This window comes from Meleagris gallopavo, chromosome 3 (genome assembly GCF_905368555.1).
Source record: "Meleagris gallopavo chromosome 3, MGAL_WU_HG_1.1, whole genome shotgun sequence".
In the NCBI taxonomy this organism is placed as follows: domain Eukaryota; kingdom Metazoa; phylum Chordata; class Aves; order Galliformes; family Phasianidae; genus Meleagris; species Meleagris gallopavo.
This window is the reverse complement of record NC_139406.1, coordinates 29,227,119-29,253,844: the sequence shown is the minus strand read 5'-3', so window position 1 is coordinate 29,253,844 and position 26,726 is coordinate 29,227,119. Positions and strand designations below refer to the sequence as shown.

Genomic DNA, 26,726 nt, shown 5'->3' with positions numbered 1-26,726 from the left:
AAAGCTAGCCCACAGAAAGCAGCATGAGTGCTTATTAACCTCAAAAGACTGACTCAGAGGAAACTAAATTCCAAAACTTGACACATCCTACTTCTTCCATCCCAACTAGCTCTGTGGTTTTCACCATGATTTCTCCATTCTTCAGCAAAAACATCAAGCTATTCGGAACCAGATGCAGTTCAGACAGCAAAGGAGATCCCAAAATACAATTTTTGTGAGCCATGGACAGACATCATTGTCCAAGACTGGGCTTACGCAAAGAGGCATGGTTAAATAACAGATGTTATTCCATTGGCAATACAACGGCTTTGAAGTTTTCTAACTCATCTTAAGAAAATTGTTCCTCAGAAGTATGCTGTCATATGCAACAGTGACACAGCTGCTCATAAAGCATGCGTAACTCCCTCTTAAGCTTTTATGCTTGCACTGAAGTCAGTGGGATGTAAGGAGGTCATCCATTTTCCTAGACATTGGACTATACCTTCCAAGAAGCAAGACAAGAAGAGGTAATTTATTGTTTATTTTTCCAGGACACTACAATCAAATTTTTAAAGCTGAAAGTTTTTGAGGATTGTTGTTTTCTATAGGTAAAACATTAATATAAATTTATTTTCTCTTAAGAAACCAGTATAACTCACATCAACAGGAGAGCAAATTGTCATTTTTAAATGAACACCAGCCTGAAGAAAGGTCTCAGATTGGAAATTACCAAAAAAGCCTTTCAACACAAATATTTCAAGACAACAGTCCTATGGAACCTATAGAACATATTTGTTCATTAAAATATATAATTCAATATTCTAACATCTGCTCAGCAGCTGCTTCTGAAAGTGTCTCAAAAACTTCTCAGAAATGAAATATTTCATACTTTCATTGATTAACTGGAGAATGTATCAAAAAAATAGGCAGACAGCTTCCTCTATCTCTATATCAGGACATACTCAAAAATGACTTTGCACGTGGTTCTTAAATCGCAATGCACGGACTGAATCTATGACGTTTCTAGAATGCACTGCCATCATTGCTTGAAAACTGTAACATGGAAAAAGCTAATAAGGGATGGCCATGTTTCGGAGTTCAACTCATGAAGCACTTGGAGAATTTCATTAGATGATTCATTACGTTAGAAGATTTCCAGCTACATCAGGAAAGGTCCCTTTTTAGACCTACTTCAAAAGCAAAGCAATGCAGGTATTATCAAGACTGGAAAATCAGCATTCATAAAATCTGTGGTACGATCAGAAATTGCCTATTAATCCTAGCAGTGACTGCCTTCTTTACAGTAAACATGCACCACATCCTCCCATGACATCCAGGCCACGCTGTTAGCCAGACATGTGATGTACATTATTATTTGCGGCAAAAATCTGTTTTCAATCACAGCTTCTTGCTCCAGTTTATCAGCAAACCTCTGTCACACAATGCGCAGTAACATCAGTGGTTTTGTTTTAATCAATTTTTTTAGTCTTGTCTTTGGTAATTTCTGTGTTCCAGTTTTTTAAGAGCACGAATTTAAAAAGCTCCTCAAGCATTCAAAGCTATAAAATAATGAAATCAGTGTGCAGAAACAAAGCTGTGTGATTGAAATTTCAAGTAATCATCATCTAAAAGTCACAGTCCCACTTCTATGCTATCTGGTCCCTGGATATATTTCAGAAATATTTTGTGTTTTTACCTGCATGCAGTACTATTGCTACTTTTAAAAACTATTTTAATTACCATTACCATCTTAAATAATATTTAAAAGAACTAGGAAAGGGAGACTAGTATTATCCTACACTAGTCTAAAGTAAGCCATGTATCCAATCCATTCCTGTTCAACCCTGTAATAATCTGTCAGTTCACTCAGGCAAACTGTGTTCACTGTCCTCTTTACTGCTTTTTCTGTTAGGTCTGGCAGAAACAGACTGTTGCTTTGCCACTTATTTTTCTGTCAACAAAATCTGTGTTGACTGAAGCAAAGATTTCTGATTGCAAATCAGCCAAATGATTAAAGCTGTTCCCTTCACATTAATAAGAAACTCTTATTCGACCTAAATTAAAGTCAGTACCCATGCACCAGCCAGGGAGTCTGTACACATTTCACATAAAAAGATGCAGTGCAAGTTTAAAGCAACCCAGTAGCTAGTGGGCAGATTTGAAAAGGGAAAACAAGGCTAGACGTGGATCTGGTGTCTGCCTTTGGTTCTGGGAGCACGTCTTCCCTTTTCTGCTTTAACCTAGAGAGAAGCGAAGGAGTGCAGGAGGAAGTCCCTCAGCCCGATAGTGACCATCCATCCAGCTGCTCTTCTGAGAGCAGATGACAAGCCCTTTTATCGTTACATGTGCTAAACTTTAAACAAGTGATTCTTTCTGAAATACATTCTTCTTTTGAGTTTAATCACATTTTACACATTCCCACTGTCCTTTTCCATTTTACAGAGATTGCTTCCCTCAGCTTTTCCGAAGGCAATACTTTTGGAAGCAGCACAAGACAACCTGGATTCTGTACCTCTTGGCCTGCTGTGCTCTTGCAGTAATTCTGAGCAAAACCCTGAGTCAACACAATTCAGAACTTAGGTTCCTTTGCAAATCACCAGGAGCAAAAAGTTTTGCAAGTTTGCGAAGTATTAGAAGTGCATATGCCACAGTCAAGGTCTGTTGCTTTCCTATCCACAAGCAGCAGCTACAAATCACAAAACTCCGAGGACAGTGTGGGATGCTTTTCCAAGGGCACCAATCTCACACCACCATCAGAGAGCAAGCAGAACTTGGCACTGCTTTCTAAATGAGGGCAAACTGGATTTTTCCATCCTGCCACTCAATATTATAGAGTGGTAAGCAAACATTCTAATTGATATATCTGGTTGTCTCCATCCTTCAAATAACCTCTGTTGACCTATGTCTGTAGGCTATATACTGCTAACTCAGTGACTCTGCAGAGCTCTACATTAAATCTGTTCTATATTCTTCTGCAAACTGAAGAAAAGACTTCCATCTGGACTTCAGGCAATAACATGTGAAGTATTTTAGTCAACAGCCTTTCACAGCACACCCTTTTCTCTCTTTCTGAAAGAGTTCCTTAAATTTGAAATACTATACCTCTTCTTTAAATCCTGGAAAGCATTCAGCTTCCCTCTTCCATCACAGTTCATTTATCTTGCAAGAAGTTTCTAAGTGCTTGCTACAGGGAGAAAAAAATGCATGGAGAGAGAAAAATTTAATTGTGGCTGATATTAGCCTCTGGACCCCGCTTTCTGCACATTCTGCAGCAGAGAGAAGCATGCATTCTAAGCCTTACAGGAGCCAGCAGTTCATTGCAAAACAGTTTGGCCACTCTTCCAATTGAGTTTCACACCTAGACTTATGCAAGCATAAACAAAAGCACCACAAGATTACACTGCCATCCTGCTCAGGATTTAACAGATGTTCTTCCAAAATTCTATTTGGGATTTTACGTCAGTCTTCAGAAACTTTTCAAACCCTTGCAACAAAGAATACAAAACCTTGTAATAAAAGTGTCCAAATGAAGAAAATAAATGTAACTAAGGCTTGAGCAACACTAATATATCCTAAATGTGACAGATTAGCAGTAGGACTAGAGAACAATTTATCAGATTTTTGTCGATTTTGGCAGAGCACTGTAATTGCATATACCTGGTTACGATACCCATCAAGGTGGACATGGCATTGAATCTGGAAAGGACAAATTCTTAATGCTGTAAGGAAATGAAATAACAGCTATCAGCTGGAAGTTGAACACTGTGCAACCAAAGCCAGGGTTCATCCTTCAGGATCTGAAATACTAAACACTAAAGAATGCATGCCTAGTTCCTTGAGGACTCTTTACAAATCAGCCATTTGCAACAGGACACCAGACACATATACATTATTTTCTCTTCAATCTACTCCAAACTTGCTCCTTAATTGAATTAAACTTTGAAACAGAATTTAAATTTGAAAATCATTACCATTTACTTACGTGACCATAACAGAATGCCTGCAATGTATCATTTGTTAGAGTAAAACATATACTAGAGGGTTACAATACAGTTCAATCTTTCTACAATAACTAACATTTACTATATTAGGAAGAAGGATAAAAAATATGGAAGTTAACACAGCTACAAATTTATTTTTCTTCAAAATATTCTCATAACATAGCATCAGCTACCAGCACTGCCAGACAACATTACTCAACTGTTCCCCATGAACCCACACCATTTTTCATACATTTTATATTCTGTTGAGTTGTTCTCCCCTAAACTCATAGTGACCAAATACAAAGATTTACACACAAATCTTGTTTAGCAGATTGTTGATAAGATAAAACCTTTACACAGAAAAGCTGTTTGGTTATTGGTTATCTGTAGCGAGATTTATTCAAGGTTTTTTTTCTTCTTTTAGCAGCAACCTCATGTAGCATTAGCAAGACAGTCTTACCACCCCGTGAATCATAATTCACTCATCACTACATATAGGCAATCTAACAGTTATCTCATTAGTCAGTACTGGTTCCTCAGTCTAATTTATTACTTGTTCTGTCTGAAAAATTTAGACATTGGTTAGAATGAGGAATGGTATGGGAATTTTTCACAGATGCACACATGTTTAATAAGGCCAAGTGACGTGAAGACTATGGACTGGATCCAGTTAATTAGGGTCAACGTGCCAACTTCTGCATTTTCATGCAAACTCTCAGCACAAGTATTTGCTGGATAAAGAGGGTCTGTAATACCTTAAAACACACCAGTTTTCAGAAAAATCAAAGATAATTCTGAGGCCAAAGTCTTTTCTGTAGCCTAATCTGTGAAAGGAGTTGAATGGTTTTACCCTGTAGGCCCTGGCTAATATTCTCTTTACAAGAATAGCTATCACTGACAAAGGGTGAAGTAAGAGCGATGGAACTACTGTTGGTTTCTACAAATATCAGAGGAAACTGAGGTGCAGTTTGCAGTTCTGAATATACTGCTTGGCCTATGTTTTCCCTTATGCTTTGCATGTTGGCACAAGGACAGGGCTGTATCCCTAAGGCTGGAAATCCTCCTCTTCTGTGCAGAACAAAGTGAAGATGACCAAAATGTGAACACTTCACTGCATACTGTGATCAGCTGTGCTCTTCCTTAACCTCTGTTTTAAGATCAAATGGCTTGCATTTGTTCATTTGCTTGTTTTATTTTATCAGGAGCATGGACAAATTTGGCAGGACTCTGACGCCTACTGCAGAAAGAGCCTGGAAGATGAATGAATATTAACAACATGAATAAGAAGTCTTACAGTTTTAGAGATTAATTTTTGTTACAAGGCTTTGGCAGGCACAAATGCCTTAAATGAAGTGAATTCAGAATTATTGCAGGATCAATCTTCAGGAGAAACTCCTTTTTCAGAGGGCAGAATAAAGAAAAAAAAAGTCATGCAACACAAGACCCTCTTTTGTTTAGGTGAGATAGGGTGTACTTCCAACTTCGCAAAAACAAACCTTTTTTTCCCTGAATTTGGACTTGGGACAGGCTAGAAGCGTCTTCATTCAATTCCAAATAATCTGAAGTTGATTTTATCTCATAATGAGAGAAAATTACTCTCACGAGATTTTACCTTTCAGTAGAGAAACTCAGTGATAGTGGCAATTTGAAAAAAAACTTCACAAAAACATGTAATGAGATATATTATACAGTGTATTATAGTACAGTTCCAAAACCCCTACCATTTAGAAGAAGATATTTCCTACCATCATACTTCAAGATTTTAAGTGAGAACAGTCAAAACATTTGTTAAAAGACATTAAAAAAAAAAAATAACTGTTATAAGGAAAAGTTTTAAGTTCTTCTCTAACAAAATGACTAAAACCCAAAAAAAAAAAAAAAAAAAAAAAGAAACAGAGCATGTGTGGTTCAGCACCCAGTTCAGACTCACATAGCTCCCACTGAGCTGGGCAGGGAATGCGTGTGAGCAGCTGAGCACAAAACTGGGTCCAGGAAAACCACTAGGCAAGTGTGGAGCTGAACAGAAAAAAGATTAATAGCTTCTCCTAAAAAGCATGCACTAAGCTAGAGAACACTTTGTCGGTTCCAGACAAGATAAGCAGCCATTCCTTTTTGGTTACAACCAAAGTATAGTCTGAGATTTCAATCTAGCATATAGCTACAAAAGAGCCATATAAGGCAAGAGAACAGAACAAAAAAGGCTCCACAAAATACATTTCTAAACATCTCATAAACGAAAGACTATTTAAAAAAAATAGACTCCACGCTTCAAGAGGTTCTCATCAAGATTCTACACATAAATAAAACTAAATTTTGACAACTTCATTTTAATTCTGCAATTCCAACACTGGAATTCCACACAAATCCACCGCATCTTGAGAGAAAAAAAACGCAAACTGAATTCCCTCTGATACTCCACTTTGGCTTCTACAGATAAGTATGTATTCTTTCGTTCATTTCATTGCTGTTGCCTTATATTGATTTTGCTTCTTCAAGATGTTGAAGTTCTGACTTACAAAAAATAATAACAACCTTGAAAGGAAAGTAGCAAGAATTAAAATGCTTCTGTGGGAAGGACAATATCCCTATGCACTCTAAAATGAGACATGGCAAAGGAAACATTTTACGAATATCCGTTGAGATTCACTGATCCTCAGTCTGGATAGAGCAGATTCACGCAATTACACTTCTTTATAAATCTTAAGCAAGAAGAGCGATCATCTCTTCACTATTTTTTCTTGTCTGGAGAAATGTTTATTGTATATCTAAATTCCTTCCATCAGTTGTCTAATAATATATAACTCAAAACAAAAAATTCCACAGAGCATACATGCAAAAAGATCATAATAAAAGCAACTTGGAAAAATTTCAACATAAAGCTCGACTAAAAACACAAACCATTGTTGAGAACACTAAAGTAAGAGACAGAAATAGGCAACTGTCATTTTCACTTTAGTTTCAAGGGGAAGCAGAGATTTTTCTTACAACAGCCTTTAACTCAACTTTCACTCAGCCTTCAGAAGATGATGTGTGAACGCACTCAATAAATGTGATTTCAGTGACTATCTTGTTTTTTAAAATACCTGCTGCAACTTGAATCTGGGGTCTGTATTTATCCCGAAGCAGTAAGGGAGAGCGCATTAATGCTTCATACAATGTAAGGAATGCTACTGTCTGCATAGTTTACATGTGAATGGAGACAACAGTTCCTACTCAGAAAACAAAAACTGCAGAGCTCATGCCTTGATACATATATAAATGTTTGACCTTGAGACATGCTAGAACCTAATTAAGTATTAGTGCAGTCAATCATGGACAGATTTTCACGTGTTTTGCATCCGGTCGGCATCAGTCTTTCAGCTCAGATCTGCTTAGCTCCCTTGAGAAGTAGTCCATCTAGCCAAGGCCTACAGCAGCACTGCAAAGCCAGCTCTGAGACAGCCTCTCAGTGATAACTGAATTATTAGCCTAAAAAATGCTTATCAGTATCATTTTATCACAATCTCAATTTCAAAAATACTCTCCATGCCTATCATAGACAGCATATCTAATTTAAAATATATATAAATATATACATTTCTCAAAAACTAAAAGAAAATCCTGCCAGAGAATCTCTCTCTGGTCTTACAAGAACCTACAGAACTCTCAATCCCCACTTTGTTTCAGAATCACAGAATTGTAGGGGTTGGAAGGGACCCCTAGAGATCATCGAGACCAACCCCCCTGCCAAAGCAGGTTCCCTACACCAGGTCGCACAGGTGGGCGTCCAGGGGAGACTTGAATATCTCCAGAGAAGGAGACTCCACAACCTCCCTGGGCAGCCTGTTCCAGTGCTCCGTCACCCTCACCGTGAAGAAGTTCTTACGCACATTCGTGCGAAACTTCCTATGCTGCAGCTTATGTCCATTTCCCCTTGTCCTGTCTCCATGTACCACTGAAAAGAGACTGGCCTCACCACTATGGTTGCCACACCTCAGATATTTATAAACCTGGATCAGGTCCCCTCTCAGTCGTCTTTTCTCAAGACTAAACAGACCCAATTCACTTAGCCTTTCTTCATAGCGGTGATGCTCCAGGCCCTTCACCATCTTTGTGGCCCTCCGCTGGACTCTTTCCAAGAGATCCTGTCTTTTTTGTACTGGGGAGCCCAGAACTGGACACAGTACTCCAGATGAGGCCTTACCAGGGCAGAGTAGAGGGGAAGGATCACGTCCCTCGACCTGCTGGACACGCTCTTTTTAATGTCACTTTTTAATGACTTCTTAATGTCTTTTAGTGTCACTCACTGATGTTTCCTAAAAATCACCTGTATTTAGGTCTTTAAACATCAATGGATAATTGTCACTTCTGACCATAGCAGGCCTCTGCTCTCTGCTTCAGCTGTGCGTTTCCCTTCATGTATACAAAAGGGCTGTTAGGTAAGGCTATACAGAAATATTCCTTTACCTTCCACAAATACTAAGAACCTTCAGAATGCACAGAAGTTATTTTCTAGATCTTTTCCTACTTTATTTTGCTTATAAGTAAGGAGATTTTGCATGCTTGCTTTCATACCTACTGTGGCATATTTTTGCCACTTACCCAAAGTCATCAAAAGCATCTACAATTTTTGGAAGAAAGAACATACTAAACCGAACAGCACCAATGGGGATTTGGGATTATTTGGAACTTGAATATGCTGAAGTAAAATCTGTCTGGATTTCTTACTGTCATCACTTCCTTGTCTCAACGCTTCTCTTGGAATCACTCAACTCTGTTTGCTTCAGAAGGGTTTGGCAACTGCTCACAATATCACAATTGTTATTGTGATATCACATACTGTATTTGACACATCCAATTCAATGTTTGGGTATGTGGTGCGCCTCCGCACCAGCAAAATGCGTAAGCTACAGCTCCTTGGGCAGCGCTTACCAGCAGATGGGCAAGGTCTTCCAGTTGCCATCTAATGGCCTGCTGTCCCCAGCCTGTCCAGAAGCCTACGTCCTCAGTCTCAGGACTGGTGTAAGGCCACCAGCTGGTCTCACTGCCAGCACTGCTAGGTCCGAGGGCAGCCCAGGATGTTCAGCCCTTTGCCAGCTCCCTACAATACCACCAGCTAATGGGGCCCAGATGCATGACACCAACTTCACTCAAGCAGGAGAAATTTCTCACAACAGGGCAGACCAGATCTTGCAGAGAGAATTCAGCCTCTCCCTTGGCAATGCACAGGCCACGCAGGGGAGGACAGATGTTTTATTAACTGCTGGATGGCCACAAAAGGATAATACAAATGTTTTGGTTTTCATCAGGGATTCACTCAGACATTAAAAATCAAAGGATATAGAGCTTGTCTGGTTCTAGAAACAACCTCTTAACCTTTTATTTGTGCTCATTCTCGTTTATTTCAAATTGGCATTGTCCTTCTTGCACTTTTGAATCAAGGAAAGATTTATCAAGCTGGCAAGTGAAGGATTCAGGCCCTGAAAATGAGACCACCAGGCATGAGACAATCTCAAAGAAGGATAAGGGATTACTCGCACAAAGGAGGCTGAAGGAGATCACAGCACTGCATAAAACTCCACAATCTACCATGCACCCAGTGAGCTTCATGCACGTGCAATCCCACTTGATGTTCAAAATTAAGTGTCCATATAAATTTATTTCAGATTCACAGATGAAATACTGACTACATGAACAAGAGAACAATTTCTATTATTTGAAATTTGGAAAAGCACATGCTAGTAATGTAAAAAGATTAACAAGCTTTTTTAAAACATAAGATCTTCCTTCTTGCATAGTTATCTTGCTCAGATTAACCATCCTCCATTTCTCTCTTTTTGCATATTAGTTACTTTTTCATGAAAAAATAAAATAAAATTAGCTTTTATTGGACATTTCATACCTGAAAAAGAAAGAAAAATGCTTATATGAAAAAAGGAAACAGCTGCAGGATATCTCTATTATGCCTCATAAATAGTTGATATCCCACTTCAAAAGAAGTTATACAGTTATTACATATCGTGGCAAGAAAAGTTATAGAACAGAAAGATCAATTCTGGTTGCATAAATTATGGTCTCTAGGTGTTCCACCTGGCATCAAACAACAGAACAATATTTCATTGCTCCCAGTAACATCTGTTGTACTATTCAGACATCACAGAAATGTGCTTTTCTGTAAGAAACACATTTTCTAAATTCCAATATTTGCAAGACTCAACTACCCACTAACCTATACACTACAGAAATATCTGACACAAACAGTGACAATGGCTTCAGTTTACCAACATCCTTCACTGTAATCAAAAATTTTCTTCTGTTCTGTATTAAGTAGAAGAATATTGCATATGTTATAAAGCTGGAAATCAAATGAGGAAAATCTAGGACACAGATGTATGAATAAAACCTTAGTGTTAAGGCACTAAGCCAAAAGGTAACAATTGCCAGGCACAGGACTGGAGTTGGACTAGACTAAAAAAATTAAATTAAAATTAAAATTGCAGAACAAAGACCCATTTGCCACTGTCTGGAGAAAAACAGATAAAAATCAACTTAATAACTAAAAATGCGTGGCTAAGATTTTTACAATTAATTCTTGATTACAGATGGATGACACATAATTCCCTGTGTCAGTGGATCATTTTTGTACTTTGTTTCACTTCAGTTTTAAACAGAAGGCAAGAGAAGTTACCTTCTCAAGCAACGTCACTTTTCTCAACACTTTGAGAGCTATTCCACTGCCATTCATTCTCACCAACATCAAGACTTGTGGCTGATAAGAACCAGAGCCAGGTTATATCTTCTTTAAGCAGAAAGATGTGAGCTTCTCAGGGGAAGCCTCACGTTAGCAACAGGATTGTAATCCAAAGTACTGTGACAGAATTAAGTGTCCTACAACAAAATATGTTTTAAGAAATAATGCTTAGATATCAGTCTATTCTATTTTAAAGTGTTCTTCTATGGGGGAAAAAATGTTATTTTGCAAGAAACAGTATTTTCTCTGCAGTCTCACACTGTCTTACTTTCAGTCTCCCTATATCCCAACCCATAAAATATGGGAACAATTTATGGACTGCACTGTTGGTCTGGCCCTACATATATAGCCCATCCACAGATGGTTGTACGTATCATTTGCTTAGCCACTGAGGGAAAATGTACTTCTGCAAACTTGAAATAAGGACAAAGGGAGAGCTGGAGAGAAAAATTTGGGGAAAAAAAAAAAAAAAAAAGATCCAACTCATTTTCATTAAATGCCTTTCCCAGTTTTGAAAGACATCCACACTTTTTTTTTTTTCCTTCTTTTTCCCCCTAGTTGTATACAATATTTAGCAGGGAAAAACATGCCATTACATATTTCCATGTTTCAAATCTCTAGAGAAAGTTGAATAGAGACGCTACACACCAATGCTACTTTATTTTCACTACGTCTCAGTTCACTTCAAAAACAGAACCAGCCCTCAAATAATCGATGATTTCTGCTCATCATAGGCATTTCAAAAATCTCTCTCTGAAGATGGAGCCAGACACAAACTCTGCTAATGCCTCCAGGTCACATTCATTCTTGTATACAGGACAGCCCAAGTGTTTAGCCAGGTCTCAACATGCGCATGCATCCCTGAGAACAGACACATGCATAGGACTCCATTAAAATCGATTCAGGTCATTAGAGTACTGCTTAGAGGATATGCGATCCTTGAAGCAGGTCCCCTCCTATCAACCACTGACAGAGACGAGATACACAAAACTCAGCAACCTTCCAAATGCAAACAAAATATGCACAAAGCTAGCTTTGTTTGGTGATTCTTACCTGGTTTTCAGTGGGAAGTGCAGCCACAGAGGCAGAGGACCACCAGCACTATTTCCAGTGCTGATGGCCACTTCCAGCCATCTCTGTCTCCAGCTGCTGCTACCACATCTTTTGCTGAGGGACAACTACCATATTTACATTTAGCTGAACATGTTTGTTCTGGGTTAATTTTCAAAGGCATCAGTTCCCTCATCCACTTATCAAATGAAGGAGCCCTGGAAATTGGAAAGGCCCTGGAAATGCTACAGTGACCATGGGCATTTTTCATTTTCTGTCTATCCCAGCTATACAGAGAATGCATTATAATGATGGTTGAACTTGCAGTTTAAACAGAGCCAAGCACATCAAATTTTAACTTCTCTCAGTGAGTCGAGGCCACACTCAGCTTAGATATGTTAGCAATTCCATTCAGGTTACCAAATATAGTTACAGACAAACATTGAAAAGAAAGACATTTAGATAATACAAAATAGTTTTAAAAAATAAAAATATAACAAAATTGCTCAGCTCTTGATACAGCAATTAAGAAACAGAAGAGAAGGCAGGGTGAGAAAGGCCAGGGCTGCCCACAGTGGGAATGCAATAGGCTGTCTTGGGAGTTTATCTGAGGAAACCATGCTGAAACGATAAACCTCCAACGCAGCAAGCAGAATCGCTATTCACATCTCTGCTACAGTGCCGAGCCAAAGGACCAAATTAATTCCTTCTGTAACCCCAGTGACTTCAAAGGAGTTAACCCAGAGATGAAGTTGGCTTCAGGAATTTCAAAATGGACCCTGACCAATTCCCCCTAAGTAGGCTTCTTGTGTTACAAAACTGTCTTGGCTTTGTAATGTTATTATATCCTTTATCAGTTTTTCTTCATACAGAATGACTAAGGAACTCCAAACCAGTAGCAGCACCTGATTAATATCAACCACTCTTCAAAGCATTTGTCTTAACACCAGGGGTTGTTGTTTTTTCAAGCTGGTGGGTCTCAGCGCTGATGACTTCATTGTGTGGTCTGTCTGGTCAAATTTGCTGCTGAAATCCAGCCTTTAGCAGCTGAAGGGTAATATTTTAAGTTAGTCATGAACAGGATTTGAATGTTAAACTTGACCTTTCCACCTTTTCCAGTGTGTGTATTTCTGTGCTTCCTTTGCAGCCTCTGTATGCCCATCTGCGGTTCTCTTCTACCAGCTGCCAGAGAGCCAAGATTAATGTTGCCTTGTCATATATCAATAGCCACCAGAGAAACATAAACAGCTAAAAAGCTGTAATTACTTCTTATTATCTCTATATAAAATGGGATTTATGGTGATTGACCACATTTCCAACAGCCAAAAGATGTATAAGATGTGATTATACAATCTGACCACCTCTCCCTGCTTCAACTGTCATTATAGTTTGAGATGGCTTGGATTAAGCACTCAATTTTCACACGTCTCTCCTCTAAATGTTCAAAGTTGTGTTTCAGCCAAAAAACTACTTTTACCCAAAAGTATCAGTACTCGTAGATACATGTAGCACTAAGTAATACTACAGTTTAATTAGAATGGAGGACAGTACTACTCAGCGTGAGTAAGGGCATCACTGTTGGTCTCAGCAGCATCTACACGGCCCTTATAAATATGGTCTGCATGATTATTTTTTTTCAAGACCTGAAGCAAACAGTTAATTCCAAAACTTCTGTCTTTACTTCCAAAATTTTTCTGTGATAGTGCAAGTGGCTGAAAGAATTGTTTAAACCTGCTTTTTATTCCATAGTGCTTCTTTCATTGCACTTTTTCATTTGCAATTTTTCTATGTCTCTCACAGGATATTCTGTCTTTCATCAAATGCAGACAGACTTTCAGACTGCGTTGCTAAATCTTGATTCAGCCATGTTACAGGAGAAGTAAGGATCTATAAAAAGTGTTAGGAAGGTAGTATACCTTGTTAAGATCATTTGTTCCTGGCATAATTTCAATTTTTATCATACATTTTAACTGCTCTCTTTGTACAAATTCATATTAATACACACTCTTACTGTAAAAAAAAAAAAAAAAAAAGACCAACTACCAGCAGAACAAATCATTTAACAGGCAGCAGAAAGCCTATAATATAAAATATTCTGGTCTTATACTCTAAATATATGCAAGTAGACAGCTTGTATAGCAAAGGATTGATTTTCTATCTCATTAATGAACTCATTACCTCAGGCTCGATGCTTTCATTAAGTATATCTGCCTCCATTAAGGAACAAGTGATGAATATTTTACACATGATTTTGCTCATCATTTCAGAATTATATAAAAATCAGATAGTAGGAAGGCAAAGCTGGAACTTAGGAGGATAGAAATTGCTGTATTAAATCAGACTGGAGGTACTATTACTTGACAGCTGCAAAACCCAGCTGCTCAAGAGCAGGCTGCAAGACCTCCCTCACAGACAGATGTGGGATATTCAGATAGCATCCTAAGATGCATCTTGATCTCTAGCAGATAAGAGATTGGATTAAGACAGATAATTGTTAACTATCTCTTCATGAACAATAACCAGACAGAGATTTACCCAGAAAGAAGGAGGATTCATGGGGGAGAGGAAACTTTTAATCCTTTCTCTTGGATATTAGCATCTGTCCAAAAGCTGAGCAGAAGAAACCTCAAAGGTCTTTGCCTACTAAATAGGAAGAAAGGATAGACATTTTTTTCCCTCTCCCCTTCAAATCAGGTTTGGAAATGGAAGAAAGATCATCCTGTGAAGAAAGAATGTCTGGAAACTCACTACAGACTGATGAGAGGGTAAGGCCCTAGGTGTTCCATGAGTTGGCCATGAGCCAGGAGAGTGCCTGTGTAGCCAAGAAAGCCAATGGTATTCTGGGACGCATTAAAAAGAGCATGGCCAGTAGGTAAAGGGAGACAATCCACCTCCTCTACTCTGCCCTGGTGAGGCCACATTCAAAATAATGTGTCCAGTTCTGTGCTACCCAGGTAAAAAAAAAAAAAAAAAAAAATCTTATAGAAGATGTCCATCAGAGAGCCACAAAGATGACAAAGGGCCTGGAACATCTCCCTTCTGAGAAAAGGCTGAGTAATCTGGATCTGTTCAGCCTAGGGAAAAGAAGACTGAAGGGAGACCTGATTAATGTTTGTAAATATCTAAAGGGAGGTGGGAGGCAAATGGATGAGGCCAGGATCCTTTTCATAGTGCATAGCAATAGGACAAGGAGTAATGACCTAAAACTTGAATGTAGGAAGTTCCATATAAACACATGGAAGAACTTCTTCGTGGTAAGGGTGATGGAGCACTGAAACAGGTTGCCCAGACAGGACAAACAGGTTGAGGACTCTCCTTCTATTGATATATTCATTACTTGTCTGATGTCTACATGCAACTTATTACAGGAAACCTGCTTTAGCAGGCTGAAGTCTCCTCCAATCCTGCAATTCCGTGATATCTTACTCAAAAATATCCCTTGTAAGACCTACTAAGGTCTTCTCTTGTCCCCACATGCCCTGAAATACTGAAGGATAATGAAGAATAGCTTTAGCAATGGCCTTAGAATACCTTCTTCTCTTCCTGTTTCACTAAATCCATTATTTGAAATCACTGCCTAAATTACAGATGTGCATTAAATAAAAATTAACTATAATTCTCACATACCTACCAAGTAAAAAATACACATACCTCATTTCATGACTTCAGCTAATCATTTCTCTCTTGCTGTAGTGCTGTTATCTACTATCTAAATGACACAGAGAATTACCACTATCAGTGTCCAAGAACTGATATATTATCCCTATCTGGAGTCATTATTTGGTTTCACATGTAGAGTTTCAGTCAGCATCTGGGGCCGATGCCAATATGCACTCAACATCAAATAAAAGGGCAGTCACGTTATAAACAGACCCTTATCACTCTTGTGATAAATACCAGTAAATCCCTAAAAGGTTTGTGGTTGTGGCTTTTCTTTGGGACTTTTAGCAAAAGAATCTTTACAAAATAAAGAAAAAGTCTTTCCAGTGTTCAAAAATTCTTCAAGAAAGCTGTAGTTAGTCTTTCCTATTACAATCTAATGATTTCTTGATGTTCCTTTCAACCACTGCAAGTCTCCTATTCTGTGTGTGCAATTATTCGAGTTCTTGGTACACAGAATTTTTAATGATTCATTTCTAAACCTTGAAGTGCCTTAGAATTTTTCCTTATGTTCCAAGTGAACAAATAATAACGACATTTATCATAATACTGTAAAATAAACAGGAATTCATGTGATATGCAAGCCAAGATGCCTCTGAATTCTCCAATTCCAATCACTTGGCCTTCTGAACTTCATAAAACGGAGCTACTAATAACATCTGTCTTAAGTTTTATTTTTCACAATCATCCATTTTAAAAAGCTGGAGAGAGAAAGTCAAGTTTGGTTTGACTAAAGAAAATCTGACAGCTGTAACTGTCTCCAAAGTCACAGGAAGTTGAAAGAATAGGGGATTAATCGCAGGCACTTTTGTTGTTAACTTGGCTTGTTAGTGTTTACCTTCCACTTCCAGACACACAAAAATAGGTTAAAAAAAAAAATTATCCCTTAATCTCTTCTCACAAATCAGAAAGTTAACTGTAAGACCTCTCTTAGACCAGTTAAAGAAACAGGACTGTTACTGGACAATGAAATTTGAGTATAACAGATTAAGATCTATCTGTGGAAAAACTGCAGCTCTAGAGAGCTAGAGCTCTACCGATCTGAATTTCAACTTCCTAGCCAATTTATATGAAGGTATAGAAGGGTATTCATACGATACAGATGAGCCACAGTTCCTCCAGTCTGGCATCAAGCAACAGCCAACCAAGTCATTCCCACACATAGAGATATTTTATTCAGGCTAGTAAATCAGCAGATGATACAAATGAGCTCAAAATAATTACCTGCATTCAAGTTCTGTTTGATATATTTTGGTAAAACTACATAGCCAAATTTAATACTGATATTAGACACACATTTTTAATTAAATATTTAAGTTACCCTGACACTCTTCTTTAGAAACCCCTTCTTCTGACTTCAGTCTAATCAACAGTATAAATTATGATCCTGGCATTTCACCCAAAACATCCAGAGCCTGAAAATAAAGTTGAACAGGAAAAGCACCAGTTCAAACTTTAAGAAAAGTGGAAAGATGCAGTGTTTACATCTATATGGGTGGCCCTGAATGAGCTGCCTGCACGAGCTAACCTACCCTTAGGATGAATTTTGAGTTACTCTGACACTTCATGCACTCAGTACTGGCAAAAGTTTGCAAAAGAAAGCAAAAACATTCAGTAAAAAGGGATATAGCATCCATCAAATGTCTCCTTTCTCTAGTGTTTAGTTTTGTTGTTTTGTGGTGCTGATTTTTTATTTTTATTTTTTTTCAGAAAGGCCAGAGCATTACCCTCTGTCAACTTTCTGAAGTAGCAAAAGACTTCCACAATGCAAAATACAGTAGTGTTCTAAAACAGGCAAATATCCATTTTGAAGTCCCTAGAACAAGATAAATTGAACATTATCCAAGCTCTGAGAATTCCATACAGTTAAGACTTAGAGACACACTTTTAACAGTAGTAAGGAAATACTTTTACTGAACTCCAGGAGCTAAATCACTCAAGTAACATATGTCAAGAGACCACAGAGGTAGGGGTGGGCGTTTATATTATAAATAATGATGACATCACTCACTAAAGTGATGCATTCTTCCATTATATCTAACAGCTCTACAAATCTCTTCCTAAGAGGAATTGCTCCATGACCTATTGAGGTGTTTCTGTGTTTATGTATATGCAATTATGTAATGTGTGTTCTACACATGTACATACACACATGCACGCACATTTTTCAATAAATAAATTACATACATTTCAAAGTAAAGCTAAATGTGATTTGGGTGTTTTTCTCTGTGCTTTCTTTTTCTTTGTCATTGTTGTTTTGAAAAGGAGATTCGTTACTTCATATTGATTTTTCAAAGAGATAGCAGCATATTAGATCTAGTCTCATCTGAAATAACCAGGAATGAGAATCATAGAATGACTTGGGTTAGAAGGGACCTCAAGGATCATCAAGTTCCAACCTCCCAGCCACAGGCAGGGCCACCAACCTCCAGATCTGGTACTAGACCAGGCTGCCCAGGGCCCCAACCAATTTGGCATTGAACACTTCCAGGAATGGAGCATCCACAGCCTCTCTGGGCAGCCTGTGCCAGTACCTCATCACTCTCTCTGCAAAGAACTTTCCTCTAACGTCCAATCCAAACATTCTCACCTCGAGCTTAAAACCATTCCCCCTTGTCCTATCACCATCTACCTGAGTACGAAGTTGATTCCCCTCCTTTTTATAATCCCCTTTTAAATACTGTAAGACTGCTATGAGGTCTCCTTGCAGTCTTCTTTTCTCTGGGCTGAACAAGCCCAGCTCCCTCAGCCTGTCTTTGTAGGGGAGGTGCTCCAGAAACCTTACAACAAATCAGAAATAAAGTGTGCTATTCCAGTAAACACTTTCCTAATACAAAAAGTAGTCTTCAAAAAACCCCTAATTATACACACTGAAGAAAACTATGCATATAAGATGACATTCTCTAATATGACAAACTCTCCTGTCTTTCCAGCTCAAGTTTTTTAGAGACTGATCTTTCCACTGTAATGTGCCTCATATTTTACATTTTTTTTTCTTTTTAACTGTAAGACCCAAGATAACTCAAGCAGTAGAATACAGGTGCTCTGGTACTATACGTATCTACATAAATCCGTGAAAAAAAAGGATTTGATAACAACTTGTCAGCTTCTAACAACGGACAAACAAATCTGGAATTTCTAGGAACTCTATGACTTAGTCAAACATGGAACACACATCCAGATGTGGAGTTCTGAGTACAGATGAGACAGACCTGTAGGAGTACGTTCAGAGAAGGGAATGGAACCCCTCTCCTACAAGGACAGGCTGAGAGAGTTGGGGCTGTTCAGCCTGGAGAAGGCTGCAAGGTGACCTGATAGCAGCCTTTCAGTATCTAAAAGGGAGCTACAGGAAAGAGACTGTTTCCTTCTTTTTAGCAGGGTCTGCAGTGATAGGACAATGGGAAACAGCTTCAAGCTCAAAGAAGGTAGATTTAGGTTAGATATATGGAAAAAAAATCTTTTACAGTGAGGGTGTTGAGGCATTGGAACGGCTTGCCCAGAGATGTGATTGATGCCCCATCCCTGGAGACTTTCAAGGTGAGGCTGGATCAGGCCCTGGGCAACCTCATCTAGCTGTGGTGTTTCTGTTCACAGCAGGGGAGTTGGACAAGATGACCTTTGAAGGTCCCTTACAACTCTAAGGATTCTATGATTCTACAAAAATGTATCTAAATGTTTCAAATATTGCTCAAATAAGTCCTTACTTTTGTAAGTCTTGAAATATAGACTATTTTGACATTATTACCATTATTTTCACTCTAAAAAATTCTTTCCACTCAGTAAAATTAATTACAGTCCAAAGAGATAACCAATGCTACTTTTCTTTCTCACTCCAACTTGTAGATCTATACAATTTCAGAGCACATTTTTAAGATAAAACATATAATTAATGGTAATTCTGCAAAAGCATTGTGTAGATACTGGCTCTTGTGTGAGCTCCACCTTATTTTTCTAACCAATTATTCTTTTTTTTTTCCTTATAACAGAACTAGTACACAAAAACTTTGATCTTTTTAGGCCTACGGTAGTAAGCATGATTCAGTGTTGTTTCGTTTTTTATAGAGCTTGTGACTACACTTGCTCACAACATGTATTAATGCTTAGATAATTACCCAGGCTGTAAGTAATTACATTTTCTGTCCTTTAAGGACACTTCTGGAGTGATCCATTTTAGTTATTACCAAGAAGTAGTATAGTTATTATCGGTAATAAAATAATATACTAAAATACAGACATTAGCTTATAATATGTAATTTTATTTTTTACAATTATTTCTGTGAGAAGTCTCCCCTACTATGTCTAACTTCAATTTGTGTTCCCCTCCTGATACCCACCACTGTTTCTCAAACACTGTACTTTATTTACATGCTTCTTTCTGCACGGAAGAATATCCCACAGCACAAAATGGTTCTCTTTTCCAGTTCTACAGTTGATAGCACCTCCATTGAGGTTGAGAGAAGCTGAATTTCCTGCACTTGGATCTTAAAGAACCATTAAACAGATTCTGAATCAGTTGTCCTGGCAGCTGTTTCTGTAACTGATTTCGTAACTACAAAGCATCACCAGTCTCTCCGCCATGGATGGGTTCTCCTGCTTGGCAGAACTAACTTTTATTTATCTAACTGAATGAGCTATTTATATGGTACTAAGGGCTTAATTCATGGAATTAAGTTTATGACATACGGAATAATATCCATAATTTTTAAATGTGCAGGTAAAGGGAAAAGAAAGGTCAAACAAGGGAAGCTTCAGTAATAACCAAAATGAAACTATATGAATCCCTGTGCAGTAGGCCTGAAATCCCTCTCAAAAGTAAGAGAAAATTTAACCATAGTGAGCCAACAACACCAGTCTGCCATAATTAAGACAATGAATTGGTGATCTGGTTATTGTACTATGTATGGTAAAGGCTGCTACTTACTTTCTAACTGGGAGTACGTTATCTCTTTTGTAGAAATTCAAGCAATATTTATTTACATGGTAAGCATAATAGGTATGTGTACTTCAAAAAGACCTATTCAAATGCTACCTTCTGTAACTTAAGAACAGCTGCATTTTCTATCTCAGAAAGACATGTGAATTCACATTGTTTTTCATTGCCAAACAATTCTTAAATATGATTTTGTGCCGTATGTAATCAGGTATAGAATAATACCAAAAATAAACACATCTACTAATGAAAATCAAATAAAACAGTAAAAGATCTTAGATAAAATTAGAACTTACATTCTACCCATTCATAAAAACGTTGTTCATCTGCTACTGGACACTTCATGCCACCATACATTAAAAATCAATGAGAAGAATGAACAGTTTGGCTCTACTCCAGAATCAAGTGGGAGAGCAGCTGAGTTCACTCAGGTAGCTTACATGGAAAGTACTAGCAATTAACAAAATCTACATTAGTTTATGTAAACATACTGGTGATACAGACCACACTGATATAAAACACAAAAAGAATGTAACGTAAACATGTAAATAATGACCAAGAAGAGTTACCTTTATATTTGTTAATACATTATTCCTTATTATTCCTTATTAAGGAATTCCTTATTCCTTGTTATCCCTTATTAAGGAATAACAACTGATTATATCTCAGATCCACTCCAATTTCAATAGTAAGGATTTGCCTTTACAGCAAGCAGATCTTATATTCTTTTATAGAATTAGCTTTCTTCTGCAGCTTGTGTATCAGAATCCTCATGACATAAAGTGTGCTCTAACAGCTGTAATCAGAAAACCAGCACACATTTTTATAGCTTGTCATTTTGGCAATTTTCTTTTCCTTTTTATTTCTTAATGACATAGTAGCGCTACCACAAAAACTGAAAGTATTATCATTTTAAAACACTATTCTCTATCAGACCGAACTTCTTAGGATGGCCTTAAGTAGACTAACAGCAAACTATTTAAAAAAAAAAGGTATTATTTTTACCTAAGTCTGTATAATGTCGTTTTCTAAATGAAATACGTTACCTCGAAAGAGAATATTTGCAATGAAAAAAAATAATTGTGGTCTGAAGATAAAAATCAGTGAAAAGAAACAAAAAAAGTTGGCCAGGAAAGCTACCCAACACAGGTGCACTGCCATAATCAGTGCGTGTTATTGGAGTGTTGCTATGTGGTTGGTTGCGGCTGGGTGAAAACTGAGGAATGCGGATTAAAGCAGTCACAGATCAGAATTCCACTTTGCATTAAATAAAGTTTTGTTAACAACACTGGGCAAATATTTCAGTCATTTCTCTGCTCACGTGATCAAGAAGAAAATTCTTCCAGCTTACATGGTCACAACTGAAACTATGGAGGATCCTTAGACAGAGAAATACCAACGGTCTAGATAAATTTTCTTACAGTTACCCAAGTGATTCCAGTTCATCTTTAAGATCTTTCTTACCTTGCAAACTTAACAGATATGAATGCTTGATATACTTTCAATTCTGAACAAAAAGTTGCTCTAGATTTGACACTCATTATGTCCTGAGAACTGAAGTTTCTTTTTTGCTTATAGTAACTGAAGCAGATTAAGTGGTGGTGCCAGCTATGGAGGGCACAGGTCCTTGTGCCTCTGCATCTCCCAGAGCCTCCTGTCTCAATTGACAGGCTTTACACTTGGGCTCATGTTTCAATTTGGCACCCAACACATTTAAAAGCTGTTTTTCTGTTTTGTTCTTTTCAAGTACTGAATAACATCTGAGAGATTTGCCATGTTGATTTTTCAGGCCTGTACCAGAAAATGTTAATAAAAGGGCTGAAAAATGCCATCCTAAACAGCAGCTACGAACCAGATTTCTGTACAGGTCATTATGTGCATGTTTGACACAACTAGAAACTTGGATTCAATCCTAGACTGATTTTAAAATTTAAAATTTTTAAAAAGTTTGGGTGTTTTTTTTGTTTTTGTTTTTTTCAATTCTGAAAGCCCTCTAAAACTTCCCTGGACTTACAGATGTCCAGTGTTTCCTGTACTTTCCTGTCACTCTCTTGGCCCTTTCCAACATGCCAGAAGGCCTTCTAGCACATGGCCAGCACCCTCAAACTCTGTAGACCTGCTTACCTACTCTTCCCCATGCTTTTCTAAAAGACTGTACTTTAAGATAAAAGCTCTTTCTACCTTACATCTTTTTATTCTGGGCCAGCTATTTCCTTCTCTGCACCTCAGAAGAAATAGATTTTTATTTTTGTCCTTCTGCGACAAAAGTGGAGTTGCATGACATTTCCGAGACATTTACCTTCATTGGATCGTCATTGTGCAATAATTTCATGCAAATTTACTGGTTCAATTCTTTTTCATCAGTACATTTTCCTTCATATGCAGTTGGATTGCAAAAATTGTCAGCTTTTGTAAGCCAAATGATAACACAAGTCTTAATATCACTTCACTTGCTTTTGTCTTAGGATAATGTTAAGCATCCCATGCCAAAAAACAGAAAAATCTCAAATATACACATTTTCAATAATATATAGAAATGTTTGTTGTTTTTTTGTTTGTTTTGTGTTTGTTTTTTTAAATATACTTTCTGAAATCACCACAAGGCTTTGATATGATTGCCTTTCTTGTTTTTTAAGACCACAATAAGTCCTGATAAGCAGCAAGCCCAAGAGAAGACACATCAAATCATATTTCTCTCACTTAAGCAATTCAAGTGTATCACTTTCAGAAGACAATGTCTGGATACAAATTAAACTGAACTAATAATTAAGCTTTAAAGCCAACTGAGAGAGAAATTTCATTTCACTGCAGTCAAAATCCAATGGAATGTTGAATGGTAGAAATAAAGAAGAGATTGTCTCTGCTGTGCCTCAGTTATATGCAAGGAAAGAGACAGCTCTTTGAAATATGGATAGAAATAGTTCGGACTCTGGAAGTTGAATGAGAATTCCTTGATCTACACTGAAAATACAAAAGTGTACAAAATACAATATAAAGAATACAAAAAAAGAGTAGATTCACCTCTTAAGTTAGTCTTGAATGACAGCAACAGAAAAAAGATGAGGCTTGCCCAGAAGCACCTGAAAACATTAAAAGATAAGAGTGACAAACAATGCTGCTCTCTTTTTGCCTCCATCTTTCTCCTTTTGAGCACTGCTTGCAGAGGAATGCCAACAGCTGGAGCAGGGAGTGATTGACTTCAGCAGAAGGAGTACAGAATAACACAGCCCCAGCCCTACCCCATACAGTTTACAGCCTGTTTAGACTCAAGAGAACACATGATTTATCATAAATTAATACCACTGCTGCTAAATCTGGTATTATTGCTCACTCACCCCACACCAAGCTGTTAGAACTGAGAAATTCTACCACTGTCTCTGAATGGATACCACCTCAAAGACTAGCAAAGGGCTACAGCATATTAATCTGGCTTTGAATGTCAATACTTGATAGTGGATGTATTCATCATTTTTTAAGCTAGCCATTACTCAGTAATGTCAAACACAGCTACATAAAAAAAAAAAAGAAAAAAAAATGATGCTTCCAGAAATCTTACGATTTTAAAAATAAAACAAGCATTTGGGAATTAGTAGAGCCTATGGTGACATTCAGAAAAAATTTCACGTGAACCTACAAGACAGTTAAAATTTTCTCTCCTCAAATTTTCTTCTGGTCTCTTCATTTCTAAGACTGTTTTAATTAAAAGTAAGAAGCCTTACTAAAGGATTGAATACCACCACCAGTGAGTATCAACTATCCTTGGCTCTTTTAGAAAAAGAATAGACACACTGGGCCAGACTCACTGCCTGCCTGGTCTAATGCAATACTTCAGATTGCAGTCAGCAGCAGCTTCAGAAAGGTGATGTGCAAGTTTGTGGCACATCAGAACTTCTACAACATCCTGTGTTCTACCAAGTCTTCTCATTTCAGTTTAAAGTTTAGTAATTTTATCAATAATTATAAATACTTCCTCTACTGAAAGAGTAATGAGTAGACAACCACACCAAAGTCTAAAAGACTGTGCTTACTATGAAGAAATGAAACCTTCCTGTGACACTCCAACTAGTCAAGCACACTGGATTTTGAAGTCCTCTTCAGTACTTCAGCATAATTTGTGTTTCTTACAAACAAGCTTCCTTTACAGAGCTAAGTTAGAAGGGAGAAAGTAACAGAAAGAAGGCGAAAGAGAAGAAGAGCAAAAAGCGCCAAATGTGTGTTGGCTGCTTCTGACAAAAGTATTATTTGTCATGCATTATGCTAAGTACTGTTCAGCATATTTCCAAGCTGCTCAGAAATGGAGGAATTGTCTGTAGCATAAAGTACCTTCTATCTGTGTTTCAGATTCTATATTACATAATGCTATTTGTATCCAGAGGAATGAATGGCAATGCCTACTCGGCATGGAGGTGGTGCATGGCCAAACACTGATCCCCGTTTTCTCTTCAACAAAAAAACCTTTGTCACCTGTCCCCATAGTGCTGCAGCTCAAGAGAGGCAACCCCAAACACATGCCAAAAGAAAGCCCCTGGGCCAGTGGCAACCACCATGCTCCTGACTCACTTCAGATAAATAACAGTGCAATCCAGGAACAGTTCCTAAAAAGGAATCATTCATTCAAAACTTCAGTTTGCAGAGGTTAAACAAAAAAAATGTCTGATAAGTATGATGATACTTATCTTGTTTGCTGCAGTTTTCAGAAGAGTAAGAAATTAAGAAGGGGTGGGATAGAGTGAAATTTCTCTCACACTGTTGATTACATTGTTGAAACTGGGGCGTATTAGAAGAGGTGCAGTTAGTAGGTCAAAAGAGGTTCTCCTCCCACTCTACCCTGCACTGGTGAGATCACATCTGGAATATTGTGCCCAGTTCTGGGCCCCAGTTCAAGAACGAGAACAGTTCAAGGACAGAGAACTGCTTGAGAGAGTCCTGCAGAGAACCACAAAGATGATGGAGTGGAGCATCTCCCTGATCAGGAGAGGCTGAGGGAGCTGTGTCTCTTTAGCTTGAGGGGTGACTACACTAATGTTTATGAATATGTAGAGGATGAGTGTCAGGAGGGAGTCAGACTCTTCTCAGTGACATCCAAAGATAGGACAAAGGACAAGGGGTTCAAGCTGGAACATAAAGGAGGTTCCACGTTAATATGAGAAAAAAATTTCAGAGTAAGGCTGACAAAACACTGGAACAAGTTGCCCAGAGGGGTGGTGGGGTCTCCTTCTCTGGAGACATTCAAAACCCCCTTGGATGTGTTCCGAGGTGACCTAATTTAGGTGCTCCTGCTCTGACAGGAGGATTGGACTAGATGATCTTTCGAGGTCTCCTTCCAATGCCTGACATTCTGTGATTCTGTGCAACTCTGGTGCTATCAATAACATGTAAATTCTGGTTATTTATGGCAGAAGCGATAGCAAATACTGCTTCAGCTCTCCTCACTGCTAAGCCAAGCACATGAAGATTTCTGAATGTAAGACTCAGGCTTAAACAAGAGCATCAAAATAAGCAACTTGAGCAAACAAAAAAAATATTAAGAGGAAAAGAATATATTCAACACTGACATACTAGAAGAAATCAGCATAAAAGCATACATGCCAAAATGAAAAAGGAATAAAACAAAGGCTGCCAGACAGCAGCTACTGAAGGTAAATAAAGATGACTGAAATTAATGCTGAGCTGCACTACTTAAAAATAATAAAAAAAAAAATTAAAACAAAAGAATTTACTGTGAATGTCAGTGGTTTACTTTTAAGACAAAACCATTCCAAATTTACATACAACATCAAGCAGAAAATAATTTTTTTTTAGGCTTCTATAAGCTGTATATTGTCGTCTTCTTCTGCACTGATTCTTTCTTATAAGCATAGCAGACAACTAAGACCAATACTGAACACTGGCATATCTGCCAATCAGATCGACTAAAACTCAACCTGACAGAAATGTATCTATTTTTTCTATAATCTATACTACTTTGATCCAAAATAGCTCAAAAAAAAAAAGTCAAGAAAGCATCTGGTTTATACTGATTTAAATTACAAATCAAATACTCTAGGAAAACAATGTGTGTTTATACATTATCATGACTTCACATAGGAAAAAAATATCTGAGGATTTTCTTTAAATGACATATACACACTGAACTTATTCCAGGCAGAAAAAAAGCTTTTGTAAGGGCATGGCAAGTAAAATATTTATTAGCCTTCTCCAATTTACAGATTTCCCAAGCTGTTTTGTAATGTCAGGAAATTGCTACTATACGCACCCTACATCTGCCAAGAAAATTAACTTCACTGAGACGAATTAGAAGAGTGCAAGGCTTTTCCTGCCTTACTTCCCATCCTTCACAATGTGATCCCATGAGGACAACTTGTCATGATGACCAACTCAATACGTGGCACTA

The 26,726-nt window shown here is 37.8% G+C and overlaps 1 protein-coding gene across 13 annotated transcripts in view; it reads right to left on the bottom strand.

The window, feature by feature from the left end:
- FHOD3 (formin homology 2 domain containing 3) overlaps window positions 1–26,726 on the bottom strand; it is a 369,110-nt gene that overhangs the window by 237,059 nt on the left and 105,325 nt on the right. The gene's annotated exons all lie outside the window — the stretch shown is intronic.